The sequence below is a fragment of the Engystomops pustulosus genome, chromosome 2 (genome assembly GCF_040894005.1).
Source record: "Engystomops pustulosus chromosome 2, aEngPut4.maternal, whole genome shotgun sequence".
Lineage (NCBI taxonomy): Eukaryota > Metazoa > Chordata > Amphibia > Anura > Leptodactylidae > Engystomops > Engystomops pustulosus.
The window spans coordinates 248,643,906-248,660,537 of NC_092412.1; the positions used below are offsets into that span (position 1 = coordinate 248,643,906).

Consider the following 16,632-nt stretch of genomic DNA (forward strand, 5'->3'; position numbering starts at 1 on the left):
CTGTCTGCTATCACTACCATAATGTCTCAGCAGAGCATCACATGGGCAACTAGAGACAGTACCATCTCTAGTGTGATTATCCTTCCATCTTTGAACCTGTCCATTCATCGGTAGTAGCTGTGGAAGGAGTTTGTGTTATCCTAGTTGATATCATCTAGACTGTTAGATTTTTTTTAATCTTCGTACTGTCTACTATCAATACCATAATGTCTCAGCACAATAACTGTGTGGCAGGAGCCTGTCCAGTCATCAGTAGTAGCTGTGGTAGGAGTTTGTGTTACCCTTTTACAGCTTTTGTCTTACATATGCCCTGCCCTCCTCCACCACCCTGGTGCCCATTGCCTTCACATCTGGACCCATCCAAACTGAGAGTGGTGATGCCCCAGTGACCAATAGGAGCCAATCACTGGCCTCAGTAGTCACATGTGCACAGACTATGACCACTCACTGGCTAATACTGGTCATCTATCCCTACCACGTATGGTCCATGCAGAACAGGAGCGCAGCAATGGAATGGAGAGCCAGGGGTAGGTAAGTATAAATCAGTGGATGGGCCTCACAGAACAAGTGATACAATTGTGTCTCTTACAGTCAGAATTTCAGTAAACGTGAGACGCAAAAACACAGTAGGGGTTAAAACAAGGGTCAGAAGTTTGGGGAGGGTCAAGTGTGCCTGTAATTGGTTTCGTAGGTTCTAAATATTCTAAAGAAAAGGCTCCTTCAAGCCGCGAGCTTACAGAGGAGCGTTATGAGCGGAGATCAGAGACCGAGCTGGGAATATTATGTTATTATAGACAGTCTCCGGGGCGCACACTGTAACAAAAGACTGCTGTATACAAGACAGAGGAGGTAAACAGAAAAGCACACTGCACACATGACGCGGAATAGTGAGTACGGGGGAAGGGAGGGGGAGCCGTCACATACAATGTAATAATACTGCACACATGACGCGGAATAGTGAGTACGGAGGAGGGGAGAGGGAGCCGTCACATACAATGTAATAATACTGCACACATGACGCGGAATAGTGAGTACGGGGGAAGGGAGTGGGAGCCGTAACATACAGTGTAATAATACTGCACACATGATGCGGAATAGTGAGTACGGAGGAGGGGAGTGGGAGCCGTTACATACAGTATAATAATACTGCACACATGACGCGGAATAGTGAGTACGGGGGAGAGGAGTGGGAGCCGTAACATACAGTGTAATAATACTGCACACATGACGCGGAATAGTGAGTACGGGGGAAGGGAGTGGGAGCCGTTACATACAGTATAATAATACTGCACACATGACACAGAATAGTGAGTACGGAGGAGGGGAGTGGGAGCCGTTACATACAGTATAATAATACTGCACACATGACACAGAATAGTGAGTACGGAGGAGGGGAGTGGGAGCCGTTACATACAGTATAATAATACTGCACACATGACGCGGAATAGTGAGTACGGGGGAGAGGAGTGGGAGCCGTAACATACAGTGTAATAATACTGCACACATGATGCGGAATAGTGAGTACGGGGGAGGAGGAGTGGGAGCCGTTACATACAGTGTAATAATACTGCACACATGACAAGGAATAGTGAGTACGGGGGAGAGGAGTGGGAGCCATTACATACAGTGTAATAATACTGCACACATGACGCGGAATAGTGAGTACGGGGGAGAGGAGTGGGAGCCGTTACATACAATGTAATAATACTGCACACATGACACGGAATAGTGAGTACGGGGGAGAGGAGTGGGAGCCGTTACATACAGTGTAATAATACTGCACACATGATGCGGAATAGTGAGTACGGGGGAGGAGGAGCTGTCACATACAGTGTAATAATACTGCACACATGACGCGGAATATCTGCAAAGAGTTTGTATGTTCTCTCTGTGTTTGCTTGGGTTTCCTCCGGTTCCTCCGGTTTCCTCACACACTCCAAAACATACTGGTAGGTTGATTAGATTGTGAGCCCCATTGGGGACAGGGACTGATTTGGCAAGTTCTGTGCTGCGCTGCGTCATCTGTGTGCGCTATATAAATAAAGAATTATTATTATTACTAGATAGAGAAATGTTACACGGATAGATGATGCATTCGTGTGTAGATAGATGGGATATATATTACATAGTTAGAGCTCTTTTTGTGCCTCTAGTGAGTCTTTTTTTGGCACCACATTTGTCTTTGTCGTCTCGGCTCATTGGCACAAATTCTGGGTCCATAATGCGCCCAGCCCAATTCTATACCAGGTCCTCCTAACACTGCGCTATAGACTACACCCCAACCTGGCGCAGGGTACAGTTAGTCCCTGCCCCGCGGTGGTCCAGTCCAAAGCCTGGCACCGCCCTCTTCCCCGCCCAACCATTGTAGGGGGCGGAGTAGTCACAATTTTGCGCTGTGTTCCGGGACTAAATCCCAGCTTGTGCATCAGTACAAAACCGTAATACATCCCCCATTGTTATATGTTGTTATTATTATTACGGAGCTGACATATATTTGTTTCTAGGACTTTATTATGTTGTCGTAGTCAGACATGTGACATCCATGTATGTCCATGTATTGTACTTTCTTCAGCCAGGGTCTTGTCGTTTCCTGACATTTATTGTATATATAGTTTATAGATTAGTCTTCAGATAACATGACACTGATCCTGTGAGCAGCGTATGGCGGTATACGGCACACTATGGCTGCACATGGGGCGTCATGTCATGTGCTTGTTGCCCTGGACGTGTAACTTCTGCATCTGTTAAAGGTTAAGTCCTCCATCCCCTACAGTCGGCTTCTTGTTATAGAGACGGCTCAGTGCTCAGAGAAAGCTGAACTTCTCTCCCCAGCGACTTCTCCGCATGTTTTCTTAATAATCCGGCTCTGGATGTGACCTTCCGGTGCCGTATCTCTGGCGGAGACGTCTCATGCCCGATCTGCTTTCATAGGGCTTCTGGTTACTACTTCGAGGTGTGAAGTCTACAGTGTACGGCGGCAAAATACAAGCAAAAAGAGTGTTTTCCTCCTACAGTGCGGGGCACACCGCGCCTCGTGCCTCAAATCCATCCCATCTTTATAAATGCAGTCGTAGTGGAGCCGAGTTTGTCATTTGCCACAGTTTAAAGTGAGATTTCAATGTTCGGTTTTATCTCATTCTTACTATTCTTACATCATTTCTGAGACAAGATGGATTTGGTGATTATGGGGCCCATAAAATTGGGGCCCCTAATGCATAGTCCAGCTCCAATTCTCAGAGTTTGGAGTCCACTGCACTGTGCCCCTTACATACATCATACAGCATTTCTACCAATCTCATAACTCTTACCTACCACCTCCATGGTGAAAGGGGCCGAACAAAGGAATCATCTCTGGAATTCTAGTCTAAGGGTATATTCACACTACTGTGTACTGGCCCGGTCATAGCCACGCATGCACAGGTCAGTGCGCTGGAGAGGAGCGCTGCTCACTCCTCCCCTCTCCATAGTGAGGCTCAGGGCTGGCGCCGTAACATGGAGAACAACAAAGAACATGTCCTATATTTCTCCAAACACAGACCCATAGGCGTCAATGGGCACCAATGTAATGGCCGCTAATGGTGTGGCTGGAGATCGGTCCCCATTACGGCCATGGAAACGCCCCTTATGTGTGACGCTGCCTTAATTATTACCTTATTTCTACTATTCTCTTAATTCTTACCTACCACCTCCATACTCCCTGATGCAACAAAAGGGGAAGAACACAGTCTTAGGGTATATTCACACTACTGTGTACTGGCCCGGTCATAGTCCCGCATGCACAGGTCAGTGCGCTGGAGAGGAGCGCTGCTCACTCCTCCCCTCTCCATAGTGAGGCTCAGGGCCGAGAACAATAAAGAACATGTCCTATATTTCTCCAAACACGACTATGACCGGGCCCATAGGCGTCAATGGGGACCAATATCATGGCCGCTAATGGTGTGGCTGAAGATCGGTCCCCATTACGGTCATGTAGACGCCCCTTATGTGTGATGTTGCCTCAATCATTATCTCATTCTCATAATAATTAACACTCCCATAGTATGTGATGTAACAAATGGGTCAGAACACAGGAGAAACCTCATCTATGCAAATACAGTCTTGTGAGGTATGCTGTGCCTCATGCCTCAATTCTTACCTCATTTCTACCATTCTTTACTACCACTTCCATATTAACTCATGCGAGCTTAGACATAATAGAGGACACACAATGGCAATTACAGTCTTGTGAGGTATTCTGTGCCTCATGCCTCAATCATTGCCTCATTTCTACCATGCTCAGAATTCTTAACTACCACTTCCATATTATCTGATTCCAGCAAAGACATAATAGAATAGGCAGATATGTAAATACCTCTGTGTAATGGGGTATGCTGTGCCTCGTGCCTCAATTATGGAAATGTTCCTAGTGAATATTAATGCAAAATCTCTCAAAATGTCAATCACAATAAAAACAGCTCCTTACATTCCAAACTACAAAAATTAGGAAAAGAGAAGTGCTTCCAGTGTACACAGAACTACTGCTCCCTGGGATCCCGGGTCAGTGAGGCACGAGGCACACACTACCTCATTCCTCAGTCACCTGTAGTCTATGACTCTAGACTATTATTTAGCACCATCATATTTCATAGCTTTACAGATTTTGGGGAACATAAATAAATAAAATAATACATTACAGATTAATAACAAGAGCTTACAGTCTATGAGGATGAGGCGGTGACACAAGGGCTTACAGTCTATGAGGATGAGGGGGGTGACACAAGAGCTTACAGACTATGAGGATGAAGGGGTGACACAAGAGCTTACAGTCTATGAGAATGAGGCGTTGACACAAGAGCTTACAGTCTATGAGGATGAGGGGGTGACACAAGAGCTTACAGTCTATGAGGATGAGGGGGTGACACGAGCTTACAGTCTATGAGGATGAGGGGGTGACACAAGAGCTTACAGTCTATGAGGATGAGGGGCTGACACAAGAGCTTACAGTCTATGAGGATGAGGGGGACACAAGAGCTTACAGTCTATGAGGATGAGGGGGTGACACAAGAGCTTACATTCTATGAGGATGAGGAGGTGACACAAGAGCTTACAGTCTATGAGGATGAGGGGAGGACACAAGGGCTTACAGTCTATGAGGATGAGAGGGTGACACAAGAGCTTACAGTCTACGAGGATGAGGGGGTGACACAAGAGCTTACAGTCTATGAGGATGAGGGGGTGACACAAGAGCTTACAGACTATGAGGATGAGGGGGTGACACAAGAGCTTACAGACTATGAGGATGAGGGGTGACACAAGAGCTTACAGTCTATGAGGATGAGGGGTGACACAAGAGCTTACAGTCTATGAGGATGAGGGGGTGACACAAGAGCTTACAGTCTATGAGGATGAGGGAGGACACAAGAGCTTACAGTCTATGAGGATGAGAGGGTGACAAAAGAGCTTACAGTCTATGAGGATGAGGGGGTGACACAAGAGCTTACAGTCTATGAGGATGTGACACAAGAGCTTACAGTCTATGAGGATGAGGGGGTGACACAAGAGCTTACAGTCTATGAGGATGATGGGGTGACACATGATCTTACAGTCTATGAGGATGAGAGGGTGACACAAGAGCTTACAGACTATGAGGATGAGGGGGTGACACAAGAACTTACAGTCTATGAGGATGAGGGGGTGACACATGATCTTACAGTCTAAGAGGATGAGAGGGTGACACAAGAGCTTACAGTCTATGAGGATGAGGGGGTGACACAAGAGCTTACAGTCTATGAGGATGATGGGGTGACACATGATCTTACAGTCTATGAGGATGAGAGGGTGACACAAGAGCTTACAGTCTATGAGGAGGAGGGAGTGACACAAGAGCTTACAGTCTATGAGGATGATGGGGTGACACATGATCTTACAGTCTATGAGGATGAGAGGGTGACACAAGAGCTTACAGTCTATGAGGATGAGGGGGTGACACAAGAGCTTACAGTCTATGAGGATGAGGGGGTGACACAAGAGCTTACAGTCTATGAGGATGAGGGGGTGACACAAGAGCTTACAGTCTATGAGGATGAGGAGGTGACACAAGAGCTTACAGTCTATGAGGATGAGAGGGTGACACAAGATCATACAGTCTATGAGGATGAGGGGGTGACACAAGAGCTTACAGACTATGAGGATGATGGGGTGACACAAGAACTTACAGTCTATGAGGATGAGGGGGTGACACATGATCTTACAGTCTATGAGGATGAGAGGGTGACACAAGAGCTTACAGTCTATGAGGATGATGGGGTGACACATGATCTTACAGTCTATGAGGATGAGAGGGTGACACAAGAGCTTACAGTCTATGAGGATGAGGGGGTGACACAAGAGCTTACTGTCTATGAGGATGAGGGGGTGACACAAGAGCTTACAGTCTATGAGGATGAGGGGGTGACACAAGAGCTTACAGTCTATGAGGATGAGGGTGACACGAGCTTACAGTCTATGAGGATGAGGGGGTGACACAAGAGCTTACAGTCTATGAGGATGAGGGGTGACACAAGAGTTTACAGTCTATGAGGATGAGGGGATAACACAAGAGCTTACAGTCTATGAGGATAAGGAGGTGACACAAGAGCTTACAGTCTATGAGGATGAGAGGGTGACACAAGAGCTTACAGTCTATGAGGATGAGGGGGTGACACAAGAGCTTACAGTCTATGAGGATGAGGGGGTGACACAAGAGCTTACAGTCTATGAGGATGAGGAGGTGACACAAGAGCTTACAGTCTATGAGGATGAGGGTGACACGAGCTTACAGTCTATGAGGATGAGGGGGTGACACAAGAGCTTACAGTCTATGAGGATGAGGGGGTGACACAAGAGCTTACAGTCTATGAGGATGAGTGGTGACACAAGAGCTTACAGTCTATGAGGATGAGGGGATAACACAAGAGCTTACAGTCTATGAGGATGAGGGAGGACACAAGAGCTTACAGTCTATGAGGATGAGGGGGGGACACAAGAGCTTACAGTCTATGAGGATGAGGGAGTGACACAAGAGCTTACAGTCTATGAGGATGAGAGGGTGACACAAGAGCTTACAGTCTATGAGGATGAGGGGGTGACACAAGAGCTTACAGTCTATGAGGATGAGGGATGACACAAGAGCTTACAGTCTATGAGGATAAGGGGGTGACACAAGAGCTTACAGTCTATGAGGATGAGAGGGTGACACAAGGGCTTACAGTCTATGAGGATGAGGGGGGTGACACAAGAGCTTACAGTCTATGAGGATGAGGAGGTGACACAAGAGCTTACAGTCTATGAGGATGAGAGGGTGACACAAGGGCTTACAGTCTATGAGGATGAGGGGGTGACACAAGAGCTTACAGTCTATGATGATGAGGAGGTGACACAAGAGCTTACAGTCTATGAGGATGATGGGTGACATAAGAGCTTACAGTCTATGAGGATGAGAGGGTGACACAAGGGCTTACAGTCTATGAGGAGGTGACACAAGATGTATAAGAGCTTGTATAATAGTCCAGTCATTGGTATTTGGTGTTTGCCGGATAACAGACGGGAGGAGGACACAGTTAGCGTGATTTTAAGAGCCCTTTGAAGCATTGGAGGTCAGGTATTAGTCTGGTAGTTCCCAGAGAATTGGTGCAGCTTTGGAGTAGTCCTGCAGATGTGAATGAGAAGTTCGAATTAAGGTAGAGATTAATCTAATATCACTGGAAGATCGAAGAGCATGAGTTGGGCGATAGACTGAGAGGAGAGAGGAGAGGTAGGGAGGTGCAGCATTGTGCAGAGCTTTGTGGATGAGAGTGACCGGCAGTGACCGGCATAGACTGGAGGCATCCGTGTAGTGTTTGGTCTTAAAAATCGAGTCTGGCTGCTGCATTAAGAATGGATGGTAGAGCAGTTAGTAGGGAGTTACAGTAGTCTCGGTGAGCGTGAAGCAGAGCGATAATTAGCGTTTCCATTGTAAGAAATGGTCGGATTCTAGAAATGTTTTTAAGGTTCTTCTGCGGCAACAGATTGATTATGCGCTGCAAAGGAGAGGTCGCAGTCCAGCTACTTCATGAGCAATAAGGCTCCGTTCACATTTCAGTTGGATCATTGGTGACAAACAAAACTTTTCTGACAGATATTGATCTCAGAAGGTTCACACCATTTTGTGTCCAAATCAAAGAAGTTGATGGGAAAAGTTTTTTCCCACCATTCAAAGCTCAGGAATACAATTCTGTGTGATAGTGGTGCAAATCTGAACAGCCGATAATACCGGGGGTGCTGGGGGGGGGGACAGGTGGAGACGCCACAGGGCCCAACCACAGAGGGGTGCCCCATGTACCACCATACGGTGACAATATATATAGCGTGAGATGGCAGGTGATGGATGGAGACATACACAGACTTAAAGGGGCGGCACGTTACAGGTCCAGACTACCTGGAGGACATGTAGCTACAGATTCTGCATTTTTACTATTGAATCCGCAGCCCTATTAAAGCGGCAGATTTCCAAATAAGAAAAAAATGAATAAACTGTGTGATGAGAAGTCCCTAAATGATGTAACATGAGACACAAGAAGCCTCCGGCTCAGACTCTGCGCAGTGTAGCGGCCTGTGAAGAGTCACTCAGTAACGCTCTGCTATACGCATCACCATTCATCCCAATCACAGCGTTAAAATCTAATCCCATCTGGACGATCACAGTGAGGAAAGTCATTTACCAAACCTCCTCCCTCAATTTACTAAACCTAGCAACAGAGTCATCTGTCAAAATAAATCGCCTCCGATCCCCGCCAAATCTGGACTGTAAGGCATCATTCATTACCGACATGACAAAACACTCATGGACCGCCATGAAATCCAGGTTAATAGATTCAAATGATCTGTCAGGAGGAATCCGGACCATAAAATGGGGAAAACCACAGATGTAGCAGAGCTGAGATTGTTATGTGCATGTGAAGTAACTCATATTGCACAATTTTCGGTGAAAGTGCAATGCTTAATCTCATATCTTGCAATGTAAAAACTTTTACCTTAGTTACAAACTCAGCTCTGCTGCATCGGGACTAGCAGCAATAAGCAACGTCATAGACAACAAGGAGGTATTGTCAAGCCTGACAGCTCTGACAACTACCAAGGACTGACAACATACAAGGTGAAAAAGTATTTCCATGCGGATAGTGATGTAGCAGAGCTGGATTTGTCATTACACGCAGTGTCATTATACGCAGTAGGTGTCCTCGAAGTCCTATAGAGAAATTACTATGGTGAAATAATATCACCATGACACACTCAGCTCTGCTACATCTGCAAACTTTAACGTCAACCTCGCGAAATCCTCAGAGAGAAGAAAAATCCTGAGAACTCACCGAGCCGACGTAGTGGGAAAAGTCATAGATCCGTGGATGGGGACTCACAAAGTAGCAACAGATGGACGAGGCGGGATGGAGAGGAGACTTGTTCGGATGCTTGGTTGGGGTTTGGAGTAGCAGCGACCAGTGGAAAGGTCTATGTGTGATATGGATGTCCCCGTGACGCGGTGGATGTAGTGCAGAGCCCTGTGCTTGTGGATGGAGAGGGATGGGAACTGACTCAGTCCCTGGCAATGGTCTCAGCCCCAGTGTATGAGTCTATCCCCTTCTCCAATCATAGAGGAGTGAAAACCGACCAGAGTCCTCCCAGACTGAAACTTCCACAACTGCAGCATCATATACCCCACAGACCACCACACACAGACCCCCGGCACGCCAGCTCACTGACTGCGGACTCCATACATTCCTCCATACAAGCCGCAGAGCTGAGAGCAAACACAAACGCATAAACAACAAAAACATAAAATTATAGGGGAAAAAAAAAGAAAAACATAAACATATAATAGTAAAAAAAAACACATTAACAATAAAAGAAACAAAAACATAAAATAATAGTCAAGAACCTGAAGCATAAAATAACAGTAAAAAGCAAAAGCAGTAAATATTATCACCAAAACATAAAATGAGAGTAAATAAATTTAAAATAATTGTAAAAAAAAAAAAAAAATAGTACAAAACAAAATTTATCATACAAAAAATGTAAAAAAAAAAAAAGTTAGTAAAATTGTAATTGTAAGATACAGGCTTGTGCACAGTTAGGACCTATGTTCAGAGGCGGCACATCACCCTACCACCATGGGCTGTGATTATTCGCCATGATAGATGCCAGAGAGAGTTACCCAGCTTTCCCAGAATCCGGATATACAAATGACACTGTAGTTCAGCATTATCACAGCATTAGCATAACGTACATCTATTATTGCTCACTAGAGGATTGAAAGCAGGATAAAGGTGAAAAATTTACATAGTAAGCCACACCTCCTTGACCCTACCGATTCCTGTTGTGCCCACATACAATTATAGCCCTCTCCCCTGTGAAGCCTCCTTAGTGCCCCACACAAAGTATAATGCCCCCACAGCGATCATGAGTTGATACCACCTGGAACATAGCACCGAAAATTGGGACTGTCCCACTAAATCGATGACAGTCGGGAGGTGCGGTCATGAACTTTGTGCACCGTTACCTGATCCCCTCTTACAGGAATTAGAAATCAACGGATGGAGAACGGGTTGACTAACTAAAGAGTCACATGACTTCTTAGCGGTGAGCGGCAGTGTAAACCGGCTCCAGAAGGGGAACCCCACATAAATGTTCTTGCAGTGGAGCCCCCTATCTTCAGTATCACAACATTACATCACTGCCAAAAAGAACAGTTCCAAAAACTTCCGCAGCCCATTCTCTAGTTTGAGTTGATTTATTTCCGTGACGTCACCACCCGCCAACATGATGGCTCTGGGTAATACCACCTCCTTCCTATTAGAGTAAATGTACATCATGGAGGACCACGCTCAATGTAGACCCCCTGTGTATAGCTCTGGCATTGGCCACTCAAGCCTGATTGGCCGCCATTCAATGCTACCTTGACCCTTCCTAAAAAGAAGGCAATCACTTCTGGCACCCGCTCTGTCCTGGGTGCAGGGACATAACATTAAAGGGTGCATTAGGCCCAAGAACCTTAGGGGTCCATAAAGTGTATGTGTGCAATGCAAAAAGACCAATTCTTTGAACAATACATCGTAGTTGGGGGGTCTTTAACAGATTTTGCATCGGTTCCCCACAGTTGCGCCTCTACTTTGGCGTATTTAAATCATTCTCTTATTGTCCCGAGGTTTCTCGTAGTATGTTTTTTTAATGGTTTTTTTTTTTAAAACAGCACAATGAGGTTTATCTACTTAAAGAAAATCTTACATAGAAATCCATCATGATAAACCAGGAACACTTACTCATAGATCCAGGCACCGGATTATCACGGTGATAATCTTCTAATATGTGTTATCCATGGTCTCATTTCTACCAAAATCTACTTTTTAAAACATGCTAATGAGCCTAATGAGCGTTACCAGAGACCCTCCATGCAGTAGCTTCATAGGCTGTTACACTGTGCAGGAGTACTTCCCTCTCCCACTGTGTGATGAAACTTCCTCTGCTCTAGAAGTCTCAGCACACAGTGGAAGGAGTAATTGCTCCTGCACAGTGTAACAGGCTCTGATAACAAAGTCCAGAACCCTTCTGGCTCATTAGCATAATTTAATAAGTTGACTTTAGAAGGAAGGAGATCATGGATAACAGCTATAAGAAGATTACGACAGTCCCAGTGCCTGGATCTATGAGTAATGTCCCTGGTTTGTCATGATGGTAGATTTGCTTTACGTTCTGCCCCCTAGTGTAGGGATCCGGGGTCAGTAGGTTTCCCTTGCCTTACACAGCGCTGCCAGCAAGTTGGTGTCAGATGCAGACAGGAGTGGGTGGAGGGGCCTAAATCGGGCTGAAATTTTTGCCTAGGCAGAACACAGTTAATCACTGGGCCCCCCTCCTACAAAAAAAAAAGTAATTTTTTTTAAATCAAAAACATTTACAAAATCAATTAGCTAAAATTTTTGCCCGTTTTTTAGTAGATTCTACATTTCGAGGGGCAACTTTTCTACACTGTGTTTACACGGCCGAAGGATCTCTGAAATCTAAGGAGTAAATACACAAAGCTCTCGCAGTGCCTGGAGCCGGCGCGGGGTCCTGGAGCAGCACATAATCTATTAATTGGTGGCCATTAAGGTGGCGTTGGACTGCGCCGAGCACACAGAAGTCTGATTGTGACTGAGCTGTGTTTCCAATGAAAGTGGAGTTATTTTAGCTGCAGACGTGTTTACATTACTGTGGTTTAGTCTATAACTTTCCCTTTTTCTCGCTTCAGGATTTTTCGCTCCGTGAAGCAAAGCCCTCAGCTCCTAGACATTCCAAAAAGTCTGCCAAAATAATAGAAAAAAAGGAGAAATAGGGTAAAAAAAGTCTGCAAACAAAACAGAGCGAGGACCCCCGGCTCTGGGTGTGCGCCCCCGTGTAGTGCCGATCCCCTCTTACCGCTCGCCCCGTCCTCAGCTGTGGACTAAAATCCTTAAAGGTTCCATTTCCTGTTTGTAAGAGAAAGCGTAAACCATCCCGGGGGCAGATTTGGATGATATCGCGTTCAGGTGTTCTGGCCGAGGCGCTTGTTTGCGTTGTGTAATGGGACGGAAATCTTAGTTGTGAAATTTAGAAAATTGTCTTGCGGCAGCCAGGATCTGATTGGCTGTCGTAACAAGCGTCAAAAGTGTGTGATAATTTTTGGCCAGACTCGGATACATCCTCCTGCTGATATTTATGTTGTACAGGGTCAATATAAGGGGCTATGATACTCCCATATCACCTTCTTCACATACGGTATGTTCATTAGTGGCACATAATACTGCCATATAGTATAGTAATATCCTAGGACATATAGTGCATACTGTACATAATACTGCCATATAGTATAGTAATATCCTAGGACATATGGTGCATACTGTACATAATACTGCCATATAGTATAGTAATATCCTAGGACATATGGTGCATACTGTACATAATACTGCCATATAGTAACTAATATCCTAGGACATATGGTGCATACTGTACATAATACTACCATATAGTATAGTAATATCCTAGGACAGTGGTGGCGAACCTATGGCACTGGTGCCAGAGATGGCACTCGGAGACCGCTCTGTGGGCACTCGGGCTGTCTCCCAGGCACAGAGTTTGCCTGACATGACACCTTCCTGCAGTCTCAGGCAGTCCAAGTAGTGACCCATTCTGTGCTGCATGGTCCTGTCTGAAGAGTGAGGAGGTGTGGACAGGGTCGGATTGAAGCTCAAAGATTCTAGTAGCAATAAGTTTGTTACTGCCTAATTTGCCGTGTTGGCACTTTGGGAAAAGCTTGTGTGTTTTAGGTCTCATTTTGGGCACTCGATCTCTAAAAGGTTCGCCATCACTGTCCTAGGACATATAGTGCATACTGTACATAATACGGCCATATAGTATAGTAATATCCTAGGACATATAGTGCATACTGTACATAATACTGCCCTATAGTATAGTAATATCCTAGGACATATGGTGCATACTGTACATAATACTGCCATATAGTATAGTAATATCCTAGGACATATAGTGCATACTGTACATAATACGGCCATATAGTATAGTAATATCCTAGGACATATGATGCATACTGTACATAATACTGCCATATAGTATAGTAATATCCTAGGACATATGATGCATACTGTACATAATACTGCCATATAGTATAGTAACATCCTAGGACATATGGTGCATACTGTACATAATGCTGCCATATAGTAAATAATATCCTAGGACATATAGTGCATACTGTACATAACACTGCCATATAGTATAGTAATATCCTAGGACATATGGTGCATACTGTACATAATACTGCCATATAGTAAATAATATCCTAGGACATATGGTGCATACTGTACATAATACTGCCATATAGTATAGTAATATCCTAGGACATATGGTGCCTACTGTACATAATACTGCCATATAGTATAGTAATATCCTAGGACATATGGTGCATACTGTACATAATACGGCCATATAGTATAGTAATATCCTAGGACATATGGTGCATACTGTACATAATACTGCCATATAGTATAGTAATATCCTAGGACATATAGTGCATACTGTACATAATACGGCCATATAGTATAGTAATATCCTAGGACATATGGTGCATACTGTACATAATACTGCCATATAGTATAGTAATATCCTAGGACATATAGTGCATACTGTACATAATACGGCCATATAGTATAGTAATATCCTAGGACATATGGTGCATACTGTACATAATACTGCCATATAGTAACTAATATCCTAGGACATATAGTGCATACTGTACATAATACTGCCATATAGTATAGTAATATCCTAGGACATATGGTGCATACTGTACATAATACTGCCATATAGTAACTAATATCCTAGGACATATAGTGCATACTGTACATAATACTGCCATATAGTATAGTAATATCCTAGGACATATAGTGCATACTGTACATAATACTGCCATATAGTATAGTAATATCCTAGGACATATGGTGCATACTGTACATAATACTGCCATATAGTAAATAATATCCTAGGACATATGGTGCATACTGTACATAATACTGCCATATAGTAACTAATATCCTAGCACATATAGTGCATACTGTACATAATACTGCCATATAGTATAGTAATATCCTAGAACATATAGTGCATACTGTACATAATACTGCCATATAGTATAGTAATATCCTAGGACATATGGTGCATACTGTACATAATGCTGCCATATAGTAAATAATATCCTAGGACATATAGTGCATACTGTACATAATACTGCCATATAGTATAGTAATATCCTAGGACATATGGTGCATACTGTACATAATGCTGCCATATAGTAAATAATATCCTAGGACATATAGTGCATACTGTACATAACACTGCCATATAGTATAGTAATATCCTAGGACATATGGTGCATACTGTACATAATACTGCCATATAGTAAATAATATCCTAGGACATATGGTGCATACTGTACATAATACTGCCATATAGTATAGTAATATCCTAGGACATATGGTGCATACTGTACATAATACGGCCATATAGTATAGTAATATCCTAGGACATATGGTGCATACTGTACATAATACTGCCATATAGTATAGTAATATCCTAGGACATATAGTGCATACTGTACATAATACGGCCATATAGTATAGTAATATCCTAGGACATATGGTGCATACTGTACATAATACTGCCATATAGTAAATAATATCCTAGGATATATGGTGCATACTGTACATAATACTGCCATATAGTATAGTAATATCCTAGGACATATAGTGCATACTGTACATAATACTGCCATATAGTATAGTAATATCCTAGGACATATAGTGCATACTGTACATAATACTGCCATATAGTATAGTAATATCCTAGTACATATGGTGCATACTGTACATAATACGGCCATATAGTATAGTAATATCCTAGGATATATGGTGCATACTGTACATAATACTGCCATATAGTATAGTAATATCCTAGGACATATGGTGCATACTGTACATAATACGGCCATATAGTATAGTAATATCCTAGGATATATGGTGCATACTGTACATAATACTGCCATATAGTAACTAATATCCTAGGACATATGGTGCATACTGTACATAATACGGCCATATAGTATAGTAATATCCTAGGATATATGGTGCATACTGTACATACTATAAATAATTCTGACCCACAGTGATTAATCCCAAATCATACCGACTTCAGATCTCAGATAATAGTGCCATCTAGCACAAAAGATGTACAATCATAACATTTTCTAATGTTACCACCTTCTAAAATAGTAGTATCATTATAGCATAAATACATGGCTATACCATACTACTGACATACAGTGCCCACCTAAACCAACAATACAATGCTAAATAATCCAACCAAACATTCCCTAAATGTTACCACCTTATCAAATAGTAATATCACTATAGCATAAAAACATGTCCATACCATACTCAATCAATACGGATACTGAGCACCCAATTAATGCCACTGGGTATTTCTAATGAGACCAACTGATCTTAAATAATAGTCCTACCATATCCATATAGGTCAGGCATAATACCCCATAGTACCCACATAATACTGACATATACTGCTAAATAATTCTACCATATACAGGTGGTCCCCTACTTAAGGACACCCGACTTACAGACGACCCCTAGTTACAGACGGACCCCTCTGCCCCCTGTGACCTCTGGTGAAGCTCTGGATGTTACTTTAGTCCCAGACTGCAATGATCAGCTGTAAGGTGTCTGTAATGAAGCTTTATTCATAATCCTTGGTCCTATTACAGCAAAAAATGTTGAAACTCCAATTGTCACTGGGGAAATTTTTTTTTGTCTGGATCTACAATTATTAAATTATAAAAAAAATACAGTTTTGACTTACATACAAATTCAACTTAAGACCAAACCTATGGGCCTTATCTTGTATGTAACCCTGGGACTGCCTATAGTACCGTATATACTCGAGTATAAGCCGACCCAAACATAAGCCGAGGCCCCTAATTTTACCACAAAAACCTAGTAAAACCTCTATTTTTTTTTAAGTGAGTATAAGCCGAGTTTACATGGT

General features: G+C 43.4%; 1 protein-coding gene across 2 annotated transcripts in view; it reads right to left on the minus strand.

The window, feature by feature from the left end:
- Nucleotides 1-12,573, minus strand: part of ERG (ETS transcription factor ERG) — a 177,358-nt gene extending 164,785 nt beyond the window's left edge. Inside the window, exon 1 of one of the 2 annotated variants that reach the window (XM_072138766.1) lies at nt 12,445-12,573. The gene's annotated coding sequence lies outside the window, so the exon portion shown is untranslated. Of the gene's footprint in view, nt 1-9,365; nt 9,571-12,444 lie in introns of those variants that run through there. The other variant, XM_072138765.1, reaches the window with a different exon arrangement.
- Nucleotides 12,574-16,632: the final 4,059 nt, after the last annotated feature.